Source organism: Spermophilus citellus, assembly GCF_964194105.1.
Source record: "Spermophilus citellus genome assembly, chromosome: 8".
Taxonomy (NCBI): Eukaryota; Metazoa; Chordata; class Mammalia; order Rodentia; family Sciuridae; genus Spermophilus; species Spermophilus citellus.
This window is the reverse complement of record NC_138189.1, coordinates 55,966,024-55,980,276: the sequence shown is the minus strand read 5'-3', so window position 1 is coordinate 55,980,276 and position 14,253 is coordinate 55,966,024. Positions and strand designations below refer to the sequence as shown.

Below are 14,253 nucleotides of genomic sequence, written 5' to 3'. Positions count from 1 at the left end.
CGGCAACTAAAGATGTGACAAGCAACCCTGAAAAGAGTTATTATAAATAGTACCCAAGAACCTCAAAGACATCAGCTATGCCAGTACTCAGGCAGGTCAGAGGCTCATCTGCCCCCCAAACCCTCTACTAATCAAATCTCTCTGTCCTCAAGTTTTAGGTTTCAGAATGTTTTTTGATCAATGCCCCTCTCTTGGAGTAAATCTTTTACCAGTCTACCTCATAAGATTTTATATTTTGGTAGAAAGAAAGGAAGAAAATAATCTGAGACTGATTTTATGAAGCCCAGCATTGACACATATAAGGCTATATTATCTCTGGCAAATTACCTATCTTTAACAGTGAAAGCCTAATAAAAATAACAAAACATCGCCAATACCTGTATAATAGAAAAGTAGCAAAAGTGAAAAAATAACATGTGAAAAGCTTTTTTAAAAATAGTTTTCTTTTTTAATTGTAGTTGGTCACAATACCTTTATTTTATTTATTTATTTTTATGTGGTGCTGAGGATTGAACCCAGTGCCTCTCATGTGCTAGGCAAGCACTCTACCACTGAGCCACAAATCCAGCCCCATGAAAAGCTTTTAAAACTGTAAAATACTATGCAACTATTAGTATTTTCATTACCTTCCCTTTTCTGAAATCAAAATAACTCAAAAAAAGAAAGAAAAGAAATAATAAGGCAATATACAAAGCTAGATTCAGCACCCAATCCCACCCCTATCCACTAAGAATAGATGGGGAAAAATATAACCATAATATGAAAACAAATAGCTTTTCATATATCAAGTTCAAAGCAGATTTTTTTAAAAAATTCTGTTTTGTGTATATGTGTGTGTACTCTTCCTTACGCTCACTTGCATCAAGATTCAAGTGACCTCAGAATAAGCTCAGGGCTATATTGGAAATCAAGAAAATGAAGGTCTATTTCTTCATTTTGCTATTTTCTTCCTCTGTTACATAGGAAACCAAAAATTATCACCTGCTCTTCAATTTTTGTTTTGTTTTGTTTTTTAAAAGTCTGGAAAATGACTTTGTACAAAATAGTATAATTTAGAGATGTTTTATAAAATGTTTTTAGTTCCTTGCAGACTCCTAATTCTTTCTTTTCTGTCCTGTTTCTACATATATTCATACCTCCAAAATAAGTCCTCTACCTAATTCCCTCCCATCTAGAGGGGAAATCTGACTTTTATGATTAATTCAGGCAGAATATCCTAACTTCAATACTTTTAAGATATTCTTTTTAAAAACTATTATTAGACATTTTACTCAATTCTTATCTGCAGCTTCTCCTACCAGAATCTACCCTACACTGGAAGAGGTGATCAATATTGCTCCTCATTCCCACCTCTAAAGACCAATGATAAAAGCCCTTAAATTCAAAAGCACAAACAGCAAAGTATGGACACAAAAGTCCATCAATAAATGCAAGTTCTTATAGTAACAATGTATGGCAAAAGGCATGTATCTCACATAGCATTTTAAGATATATAAATGTAAACCTTCAAATAAATTTTCAAAAAAGTTGCCCTTTCACTCCACTCCCAGAAGAAATCACAGTTTCCAGTATCCTATGTATCTCTGTAGAGTCCATGCCTATACAAGCATAAGAATGTTCACTGGCTATTACACTATTGTAGCCATACTGTAGTATATATACTAAATAGTGTTTTTAACTTAATATATCTAGAAGATTGTTGTATACTAAGGTGTAAGTAAATCTACCATATTCCTTCTAAATTCCTTCAGATTTTATAACTATTTCTTACATGGATATATCATGGTTTAATTAGTCCTCTAATAATAAACATCTATGTTGTTTCTAGTCATTTGCTACTGCAAACAATTCTGCAGATGCAGGATAAATTCCTAGACTTGGGGTGCTAAAGGGCACGTACACTTTTAAACTTTGTATCATGCTTATTCTTCCCCCAAGTAAATTACACCCTTTTAAAATTCCAATAACAAGTCCTAGAGCAGCTTATTTAGGGGGACAGGAATTAGATTGCTAATTTCTCTTTTCAGCCCCCAACACAGAATCCAAAGAATTTAGAACTTTCTGAATGAAATATGAATAATGCAATCACTATATATAAGGAGTGCCAGGGGGCTGGGGATGTGGCTCAAGCGGTAGCGCGCTCGCCTAGCATGCGTGCGGCCCGGGTTCGATCCTCAGCACCACATACAAAAAACTAAGATGTTGTGTTCGCCGAATACTAAAAAATAAATATTAAAATTCTCTCTCTCACTCTTTCTTTAAAAAAAAAAAAAAAAAAAGGAGTGCCAGGTTAATAGTTTTTGGAATTATCCTGAAGCAATCACTTTTTTTTTTTTTAAAGAGAGAGAGAGAGAGAGAGAGAGAGAGAGAATTTTTAATATTTATTTTTTAGTTTTCGGCGGACACAACATCTTTGTTGGTATGTGGTGCTGAGGATCGAACCCGGGCCGCACGCATCCCAGGCGAGCGCGCTACTGCTTGAGCCACATCCCCAGCCCTGAAGCAATCACTTTCTAAATAAACATGCTATATATTCAGGTTTGTTTTCCCTGATCCACTTACGCTTATTTGAAGGCAAAAAAATTGGGGGGTGGTTTATCTAGTAAAGATCTCGGTCCTGCCAGGCGCAATAGTGCACACCTGTAATCCCAGCAGTTTAGAGGCTAAAGCAGGATTGCAAGTTCGAAGCCTGCATAAGCAACCTTGTGAGAACCTGTCTCAAAAAAAAAAAAAAAAAAAAAGAATTCAGTCCTAGTAACAGTTTTAAACACATTTCTCTTATGCTCTTCCAATATGATTTACCTTTTCAAATTTCAACATTATTTATTTCCCCTTTGAGATTCTAAAGATATATTAAGGGGTTGCTGTTGTGGTTCAGTGGTTATTACGTGAGGTACTGGGTTCGATCTGCAGCACCACATTAAATAAATAAATAAATAAATAAATAAATAAATAAATAAATAAATAAATAAAGGTATTGTGTCCAACTACAAGTAAAAAATAAATATTAAAAAAAAGACAAGCCACAGACCAGCAGAAAAATCTCTGTAAACCACATATAGTATATGATAAAAGACTTGTATTCAAAATATACAAAAAGCTCTTAAAATTCAGTAACAAGAAAAACAACCTATGGAGCCAACCTAGGTGCCCTTCAACAGATGAATCAATAAAGAAAATGTGGTGCTGGGCGCGATGGCACACATCTGTAATAGTAATCCCAGCAGCTGGGAAGGCTGAGACAGGAGGATTGCAAGTTCAAAGCCAGCCTCAGCAATTGTGAGGTGCTAAGCAACTCAGTGAGACCCTATCTCTAAATAAAATACAAAATAGGTCTGAGAATGTGGCTCAGTGGTCAAGTGCCCCTGGGTTCAATCCCTGCTCCAAAAATATGAAAAGAAAAGGTGGTATTTATACACAAAATAGAGTATTAGTTAGCCATGAAGAAGAATGACTTTATGACTTTTGCCATTAAATAGATGGATCTGGAGACTATCATGCTAAGTGAAATAACACAATCTCAAAAAACTAAATGTCAAGGGACTGGGATTGTGGCTCAGCGGTAGACGACTCGCTTAGCATGTGTGAGGCCCTGAATTCGATCCTCAGCACCACATAAAAATAAATAAATAAAATAAATGTATTGTATCCAATACAACTAAAATACAAATATTAAAAAAAACTAAAGATAAAATGTTTTTTCTGATATGTGGAAGCTAATCCACTATAAGGCAGAAGGGGGCAAGAAAAAAAAAAGTAGTTGTTCAGTGGAATATCAAAGGGGAATGAAGAGAAGGGAGGGGGGATGGGAAAAGAGAAAGAAGATAGTACAATGAATCTGACATAACTTTCCTATGTATGTATATGAATACACACCAAAGAATCTCATCTTGTGTACATCCACAGAAATTAATTTTAAAAAAATCTTACAGTAAATGTCAGAAAGAACAAGAGAGTAAAGGAAAGGGAGTAAGGAGTGGGAGAAGGGAAGAGGGAGATACTGGAGACTGAATTAGACAAGCTACATTCCATACTTTTATAATAATGTTAAAATGCTCTATTGTCATGTATAATTAAAAAGAACCAATATAAAAAAAAAAGAAAAAGAAAACAACCCAATGAAAAAATGGGCAAAAAAGATAAACTCCCTCAAAGATATACAGATGGTAAATAAGAACATGAAAAAATGCTCACCCCATCATTTGTCATCGGGAATTACAAATTAAAACAATGACATATTACAACACACCTATTAAAATGGCTATAATCCAAAACTGACCATACCAATGCTGACAAGTGTTAGGTGCAGGGCAGGCTGAACGAATGAGGCTAACCCACGAACTCAAACCCCTCTCTGTCTGGTCCTTTAAAACCTGTTTGTGTCAAGTCTGAACACTCAACCCCACTCAAGGCTGACTACTCGACCCCCACCTGTCTGGTGCAAGGGAAACCCACATCTAGCCCCTGCCATTCCTGTCTGCCTGAAGGCAGAAGATGACACTACTGTATGATCCAATCACTGTACACCAACAAAGCAGCTTGCAGATCCAGAGACCCCATTAAATTTGGACTATAAAAAACTCCCTCCTACCGGGCCCCTCGCTCTTGCTCTCTCTCTCTCTCTTGCTCTTGGTCTTTCTTTTGCTTTCGCTCTCCCTCTCACTCTCTCCTCTCCTCTTCTCTCTCTTTGCTCTCCCTCCTTCTTCTCTCTTTCCCACTCTTTTTCTCCTCTTTTACACTGCTGCAATAAAAATCTCTTGGTCGCCTGAGGGTTGTGGTCACTTTCCTTTCAATAAGGATGCAAAGCTAGAAAACACTTTGGCAGTATATTACAAAGTTACACATAATCTTTCCATTCAATCTAGTAAGCATTTCATTTGAAAACCTAAATCCATGCAAAAATTTGCACACGGATATTTACAGCAGCTTTAATCATAATCACCAAAACTGTAAGCAACTCAAATACCCTTATACAAGAAGAGTTAAACTGTAGCACGCTCATACAATGGTTCTGTTCAGTAATAAAAAGAAATGAGCAAGTCACAAAAAGACGTAATACTTCACTTAATATTGCTAAGTGAATGAGTTAGTTAAAAAAGTCGACATACTAGGAATCCAAATATTCTAGCAAAAATAAGAGACAGTAAATGTACAGGGGTTCAGACAGGAGAATGAGCAATTACTGGGTATATTCCCCCCCCAAAAAAATTTTTTTAAATGTTCACATTTAAAAAAAAAATTTACTTGGGGCTGGTGTTGTGGCTCAGAGGTAGAAAACTCACCTAGCATGCATGAGGCACTGGGTTCGATCCTCAGCACCACATAAAAATAAAACAAGATATTCTGCCCACCTATAACTAAAAAAATAAATATTAAAAAAAAAAACAAACTTATACATTAATGTTCATGGCAACTAAAAACCAATGTTTTGTTTATTCAGAATAAACAAAATGTAGAAACAACTCAAGTGTTCATCAACTGATAAATGGGTAAATAAAAAGTGGTTGATAGCCAGGCATGTTGGCGAAAACCTGTAACCCCAACAACTTGGGAGGCTGAAGCAGGAAGATCTCAGTTCAAGGCCAGCTGAGCAACTTAGCAAGACCCTGTCTCAAAATTTAAAAAAAAAAAAAAAAAAAAAAAAGCCTGGGCATGAGCTTGGTAGTACAGCACCCTTGGGTTCAATCCCCAATTCTGCAAAACAAAACTAAAAATTAAAATAAACAATAATTGGGGCTGGGGATGTGGCTCAAGCAGTAGTGTGCTCGCCTGGCATGCGTGCGGCCCGAGTTCGATCCTCAGCACCATATACAAACAAAGATGTTGTGTCTGCAAAAAAAAAAAACAAACGATAACAACAGTGGGAAAAGATCATTCAAGCTGCAATGTAGTAACTTCGTTGGCTTTATTAAATTTGAAACTTGTGATTTTTCTCGTTATAAATGTTCACTTTCTATCTAATTTCTACTTTAATTTTTATTCATTTTTCTCAAGAGGGTCCCTAGAATCTGGATTAGTCTCTTATGAATTTAAAGGCTCACTACTGGTACTACAAGAAGGAAAATTGGAATGTAGAGCGTGATATAACTGATTCTCTCAATTTTCATCACATAAACCTGCTTTGATACATTCTCAGAGAAAAATACCTTTGGATCCCCTAAAAAAATAACAATCTTCCTCTATTAGGCACTGTTATATTCTAAAGAATCTTCTATTACTATATTTATCTAACAATGAAAATTGTATGGTAGCCTCAACTGTCTCTCCTACCACTATGTATTATTTAGGGGCAGGTCCTATCAATCTATTTGTGTATTTTTTTCAGAAGCTACTTTGGAATGTAATAAATGATCAATAATTGTTGATTTTAAAAAGTTACCTTGAACTAATCTAGCTTTAAGAAAGTTTATTAAAGCTGTTTCACTATCTTATAGCAGATGTTTATTAATCTCTTTAAGTGGAGAACAGAGTTAACTATAATAATGGATAGGAGCCAAGCACAGAGGCACACTCCTGTAATTCCAGTCATTTAGGAGAGTAAGAGGATCACAAGTTTAAGGGCAGCCTGGGAAAATCAGCAAGATCTTGTCTTAAAATAAAAATTAAAAAGCTGGGGATATACCTCAGTGGTAAGAGGCTTGCCTAGCATGCACAAAGCCCTGTGTTCAATCTTGAATAAGGCCAAAAAAAAAGAAAAGAAAAAGAAAGAAATGACATGAAACTGATGTGAGCTATTCTCTTTAAGGACCTAGGAGTTGAGTAAGTAAGTGCCATCCCAATTCCTTGCTCATCTAAATGATCACTGTAGCTGGTCACAGTGGTGCAAGCCTATAATCCCAGCTACCAGAGAGACTAAGGGAAGAAGACCCCAAGTTCTAAGTCAGTCTCTGAAACTTAGGGAGAGACTGTCTCAAAATAAAAAATTTTAAAAGCTGGGGATATAACTCAGAAGTAGAAAGCCCTGGGTTCAATCTGAAGTACCAAAATAATAAAATAAAATAAAAAATCATCATTAAAACAGCTCTGTGGCCAGTAGCAAAAAGAAAAAAACTAGCAACAAGTGCAAGCAGCAGGAGCTAGGACTACTTGTTCCTCCTCCATAAAAGCTAAACTACTAATTTAGTTAATGGAATGTTTAGAACTTTGTGAAGTAGAAATGTACGCTTATATTATACAAAGACCCAAAAGGAATGCCCCTTGGTTTTATTTTTAAGTTAAAAGTACTTTCTGAGGTGAATGAAATATTCTAGACCTTAAAACATGTGTGGGTTACACAAGTGTATGTTTGTTTCAACCAATCAAACTATATATTTAAGACTTGAGCATTTCATTATATGTAGATCATATCTGAATACAATAAAATTAAAAATAACTTACAGCAGTAAACTCCTTAGACACATCTCTAAGCTACATAATATGGAAGTCCCACAATGCTCAAACATTTATACAATAATTTTTTTCATTACTAACCTCTTGGTCTCAAATTCTTAGTGTATTTGAGCCTTTGATAATATGAAAGACAGTATGGACTTTCTCTTTAGAGACATAAAAAACAATATTTTGCATACAGGAATTCAGGCAAGTGCTGAAACCTAATTCATAAATGTAGCCAAAGAAGATCTTCCCTCTCTAAAGCTATCATGAAAACATTAATTTTCTCCCTAAATATTCTGAGCTCCACATTTATTTTCTAATCCTATAGACGTATGTTTCAGATAAAATCATACTCTTAAATTCATGACAAATAAGTTCAGATATTTTTGCTTTTATTTTAATTTTTTTTTTAATTGTTGGACATTCACTCATTTATTCATTCATTTATTTATTGTGCTGAGAATCAAACCCAGTACCTCAAACGCTAGGCAAGTGCTCTGCCACTGAGCCACAACTCCAGCCCTCAGATTTTTTTATTCAATGAAAACACTCACAGTAGGTTATACTCTATAGTTTATTCTTTTTTAAAAATTTCCTATTAATTTTTCTATTAAACAGTGATAGCAGAAAGTTTTGATCATATTCATTAAATAATCTGTACTATCTTCATTTATAATAAATTCACTGGATTAATATTTTTTAAAAAACAAAGAAATAATGCTGATGCCAATAAAAATAGATACTATCCCATAATATATATATATATATATATATATTTTTTTTTTTTAAAGAGAGAGTGAGAGAGAGGAGAGAGAGAGAGGAGAATTTTTAATATTTATTTTTTTTAGTTCTCGGCGGACACAACATCTTTGTATGTGGTGCTGAGGATCGAACCCAGGCCGCACGCATGCCAGGCGAGCGCGCTACCGCTTGAGCCACATCCCCAGCCCCCCATAATATATTTTTTAATATTTATTTTTTAATTGTACACAATACCTTTATTTTGTTTATTTTTATGTGGTGCCACATGTTAGGTGAGCGCTCGACCACTGAACCACAACCCCAGCCCCCCTAGAAGATATTCTTATTTCTTTTATTAAATGGCAGTTACATAAAAAATATTGGCAATGTGAATATAAAAGTTGAAATAATTTTCTTCTACAATATTATGCTAAAGCAAAATAAGCCAATCCCAAAGAACCAAAGGCAGAGAATGTTTTCTCTGATACTCCATGCTAATTCACAATGGGGGATGGGGTTTTGGACTAGACAGAGCAAAGTGGGGGGAGGGGGCATGGGGATAGGAATGATAGCAGAATGAATCGGACATTATTACCCTAACATGCATACATGATTACATGACCTATATAACTCTACATCATGTACAACCAGACAATGAGAAGTTATACTCCATATATGTATGATGTGTCAAAATGCATTCTACTGTCATGTATGATTAATTAGAATTTAAACATTTTTAAAAAAATCATTTTCTCTTACAAATCCAATTCAAAAGCAGTTGATTAGATTTCAAATGCAGCTGACTTTTTTTTTAAGAGTTAAAAAAAAATAGGGGTCATTCCTGATTTGGCGTTAAAGTTTAACCAATTAATAAAGGTCAAAGACATTAAAGACTTAAATTTGCTATACAGCAAATCTTCTGAAGTAAAATCAGATTAGTATAAAAGATCATTGAATACTGATAAGTAATAATTAAGTTCTAAAATTTACCAATGCTTTATACAACTATTAAAATATTCTAATCAAGAGCTTTAAGAAATTCAGGAACAAAATTCTTATTATAGGACTAATTTAAAATTATCCATTCTTCTGACAGATTAAGTATATCAATCTAACTTAAACATATGATAAAATGGAAAATACCAAGCAGTCTGTGACTTCAACAGTTAGTTTTGCATGAAAGGGACTAAACTATCTTCTGACCAAAAGAAAGACACACTAAAGAGAAATGCTATAATCTTAAAAAGGACAGAAGGGAATAAAAAGGGGACAGGGAGAAATTCCATGAGAGGTAACTAGAAATTAAACCATAGTACTGAGACATTTCATATCTATTAAACCACAGTACTGAGACATTTCATATCTAAAAGGGCATGTGGAATATCAAAATAGTCTGTTAAGAAACAAAATAGTCAGGGAGAGATCTGATAACCAAGAACAAATTAAGAGAACATACATACATGTAGCAATAAATATCTACTACTGCAGTTAAACTTCAAACAAAATACTATACAATTTAGTTAACTAAATTCCAAATGCAAAGCTTGGATACTTTTAAAGGTTCATTAACATTTTAATGGCCTAATACTTTTTTTTTTTTGAGAGAAAGAGAGAGAGGAGAGAGAGAGAGAAAATTTTTTTAATATTTATTTTTTAGTTTTCCATGGACACAACATCTTTATTTTATGTGGTGCTGAGGATCGAACCCAGCGCACTGCACACACCAGGCGAGAGCATTACCGCTTGAGCCACATCCCCAACCTTAGGCCTAATACTTTTTATTATTAATCTGGAAATAAAACAAAAGAAAAATTATTCACCTACCTAAAATCAGACTTTTAACTGACATTTAACTGATAACAATGATGACAAACAGATCTTTAATCCTCTAGGCTATCTAATATTGCCATGTTAAACACTGGCAAACTGTGAAGCATAAAAGATATTCCGTTTTCTTGTAAAAAATTCTTGAACTGTGGAAATGTTAGTTGAAAAAAAAAGATTTTTAGACTCACTGTTAACACACAGCAGACAAATTCAGAGCAAAGACAATTCAAAAAACAAAGTAGGTCAACACAACGACATAATTTCTTTGCATTTAGACATGACACAGTTGTGAATGCTTAACAGAACATGGTAATAAAATAAAAATAGATTAGTACTTATAAGAAAACTTTTGAGAACAATGGCTAAAAAGTTAAAGATGGTGGGCTGAAATATATATTAGCCTCTCACTCCTTACTAAAAGTAGCCAATAAAGTGAATTTTTAAAAAACCATAATCTGGGGCTGGGGTTGTGGCTCAGCAGTGGAGTACACGCCTAGCACGTGCAAGGCGCTGGGTTCAATCCTCAGCACCACATAAAAATAAATAAATAAAATAAAGGTATTGTGTCCAACCACAACTAAAAAAGAAAAATTTAAAAAGAAATCATAATCTGCCTGGTGCAGTAGCGCACACCTGTAATCCCAGGAATTTGGGAGGCTGAGGCAGAAGGATTGCAAATTCAAAGCCAGCCTCAGCAACTTAAAAAAGTATGGGGGGGGGGGGGGGGAGGACATGAAGGATGACACTATACACAATGACGACTACAACAGCTAATAGGGGCAATTACCGAGAATACAAGTATCAATAAATGTTGGCAAGGATGTGGAGAAAAGAATACATTCATACATTCTGGAGGGACTGCAAATTGGTGTAACCTCCCTGGAAAGCAGTATCTACATTCCTCAGAAAACTTGGAATGGAACCACCATTTTACCCAGTTATCCCACTCCTTTGTATGTACCCAAACGAGTTAAAATGAGCATACTACAATAATGCAGCCACATCAATGTTTATAACATCTTAATTCACAATAGCTAACCTATGGAACCAACCAAGATGCCCTTCAACAGATGAATGGATGAAGAAAAAAATATGGTTCGTGTCACAAATGGAATATTACTCAGCCATATAGAAGAATGAAATTATGGATTTGCCACTAAATGTATGAATCTGGAGACTATCATGCTAAGTGAAAATAAGTCAATCCCAAAGACCAAAGGTCAAATATTCTTCCTGATGTAAGTGGATGCTAACCCACAACAAGGAGGAAGGAAGGGGAAGAATAGAAGTTCCGTGGAATAGACAATGGGGAATGAACACAGAAATAAAAGACAGTGGAATGAATCTGACATAACTTTACTATGTATGTTTATGAATACACCACAGTGAATCTCCCCATCATGTACATTCGCAAGACTAGAAAACAAATTAGAATAGGATATATTCAATGTTTGTATAGACATATCAAAATAGATTCTACTGTCCTATATGACTAAAAAGAAAAACTTTTAAAAAGAAAAAAGGAATAGGGATGTAGCTCAGTGGTTAAGCACCCTGGGTTCAATCCTCAGTACATTAAAAAAAAAAAAAATTTTTCCCCTAAAAATAAAGAATAAAAGAGGAGACAATAATAAAGTTTTGGAAATTATAAAGATGAATAATTGCATAATGTATCTAAGAAAACCTAATTCTAATGCTAAAGTTAGAAACAACTTAATTTATATCATAACTCCCATAAAATTTTCAGGAATTAGTAGTACCTATAGAAGTAGAATACTCCAGAAATGAGAGTCAAGATGAAATAAGACTTTCAACAGCCTGTTTAAGACGCAGTAAAAACTAGGTGAGGTGGTACATGCCTGTAATTCCAGCTACATAGGAGGCTAAAGCAGGAGAATCACAAGTTTGGGGCCATTTTGGGCAACTTAGCAAGACTCTATCTCACGTGTAGCTCAGTGATAAAGCATTTGCATATGCAAAGATCCTGAATTCAAACCCCAGTACTGCCCGCCCAAAAAGCAGCAGAAGCAGTTACATCCCCAGACACACTTGATACCCACACAAAAGGGTTCTATACTAACCTTACCCTAAGAAAAGACTAGAAACTCAAGATTTATTCTGTGGAGAGGTCAAACATGTCTCTGGCTTGGGAGACACAGGTCAACTTGCAGGCAAGGCACACACATCACACATAATACTGAAAAGCGAGTTTGAATAATCAATGTTGAGACCCCTGTCTTTTCCCCACAATCAGGACCCCAAAAACTTTGCAGCCAGGATAACAACCTCTAAACAAAGAGCAGAAAAGCTTTTTCTGGCAAATGTAACCATACCAGATGTAAAATTAAAATCCTGGAAAGAAATACCAGGAGTTCCGCAAGGAAACAGCCTAGCCATACTGCCCTTCAGCAAAGCTGACACTGACATGCCTATGCCTTCCATACACTTCAATGCAGAGATCCAATTGGTTTTTTAGTTATCCTGCTTATAAATAAAAGCAGAAATGCAAAAAGATTGCCAGACACTTGAAGGAAGCTTCTACATGAGATCACACCAAAATTGACAGAACAAAGCAACTGGAGGACAAACTATACAAAAAAAAAAAAAAAAAAAAATCAATAATATCCTCAGCAGGGGCTGGGGTTATGGCTCAGCGGTAGAGCGCTCGTCTGGCACGTGCAGGACCCTGGGTTCGATCCTCAGCACCACATAAAAATAAATAAATGAAATAAAGGCATTGTGTCCAACTACAACTAAAAAATAAATATTAAATAATAATAATAATAATAATATCCTCAGCAATAAAAATTATTTTTGCTTCAAGAAATAATATGATATTATATGAAAAAGAGAATTTAAATAGGACTCTCAAAATTTTTAAAAGGTAGCAGAAATAAAATAAAAGGAATAGGAAATAAAACTGAAGTAGTCTACCAGAATACTGGTGGTCAAAAAGATAGAAAAGAAAATGAAGGACCAATCCAAGAGATCCAATCAATAAGTAGGTTATAGGGAATTCACAAAGATATAACAGAGAAAACAGAAAATATTTTTGAATCAAAGAAACAAATCAGGAATTTTCCAAGAACTAAAAATATCCTATAGCCTCAAGGAGAACCCACCAAACACAGTGGATGAAAATAGATCCATACCAGAAAATGCCATTATGAAATTTTAAGAAATGAATGTAAAGATCTTAAAATTAAATTTTAAAAAAGTTTCATACAGTATCAGAAACCAGAAAGGCATTTAGAATTCTCAACAAAAAAGAGAACTTGAACTTTAGACAAAAGAAAACTAAATTATATGGGAAAATTAGTTCCAATCTAGAATTCTAATGGCCTTTGCTGATACCAATCAAGTATGGACACAGAATAAACTTATAAATATATAAAGGTTCAAAACATTTTTTGATCTGCCACACTAAAAGGAGTAAATCAAAGAAGAAGACATGAATCCAAAAGATAAGAAATCTAACTCAAGAACTATGCAGGGAGAATTCTAGGATGAAGGTAAAGGGAAATTTCAAAACTGACAGCAATGCAGCAGGACTAGATAATATCAACCAATATAGAACAGAGAAAACCAGAAAGCTCCACAGAAATATGTTCCAGAAAATAAAGTGAGCTCAGTGTGGTGGCACACAGTGTAATCCCAGCGCAGCTTAGAGGCTAAGGCAGGAGGACTGCAATTTCAAAACCAGTCTCAGCAATTTAGCAAGGCCTTAAGCAACTCAAGTGAGGCCCTGTCTCTAAATAAAAAATAAATGGTGCTGGGTATGTTGGTCATTGGTTAAGTGGTCCTGGGATCAATCCCTGGTACCTAAAAAAAAAAAAAAAAAAAAAGATAAAGTAAAATAATCTCAATGTATTTGAAGGTTAACTGGGGCAAGTTTTGGGGAATGACTACATAAAAAATTAAATAAAACTATTCCAAAATTAACATAAAGTTGTTCTGAAAAGGAAAAACAAAATTACAACATAGTACGCAGCTCAACTATCCACAGTGTTTATTTAGTACTAAGTATATTGAGAAGGTAGTAGGATGGGACATATTATGAACGTGAGATTTGGTAGTAAGGATGAGGTAAAATATACATTTCTTTCACAAAATTCAATAGTTAATGCCCCAAAATGAGGAAATCAAGAAGTAACAATATAAACATGTTATTTTTAATATATGAAATCAAATATCGAAACAATCAAGTAAAAGGATTCAAAGAGGCTCTAGGAAATAGAAAAAGAGGAGGTTGCTTTTATCAAAAGCCTTACAGAACTATTTGATTCTAAATTAAACCATGTAATGTGTAAT

At 34.7% G+C, this 14,253-nt stretch overlaps 1 protein-coding gene across 4 annotated transcripts in view; it reads right to left on the bottom strand.

Annotated features, from left to right (window-relative positions):
• The window catches only part of MOB1B (MOB kinase activator 1B), a 73,032-nt gene that overhangs the window by 29,943 nt on the left and 28,836 nt on the right, over positions 1-14,253 (bottom strand). The window lies entirely within an intron of this gene.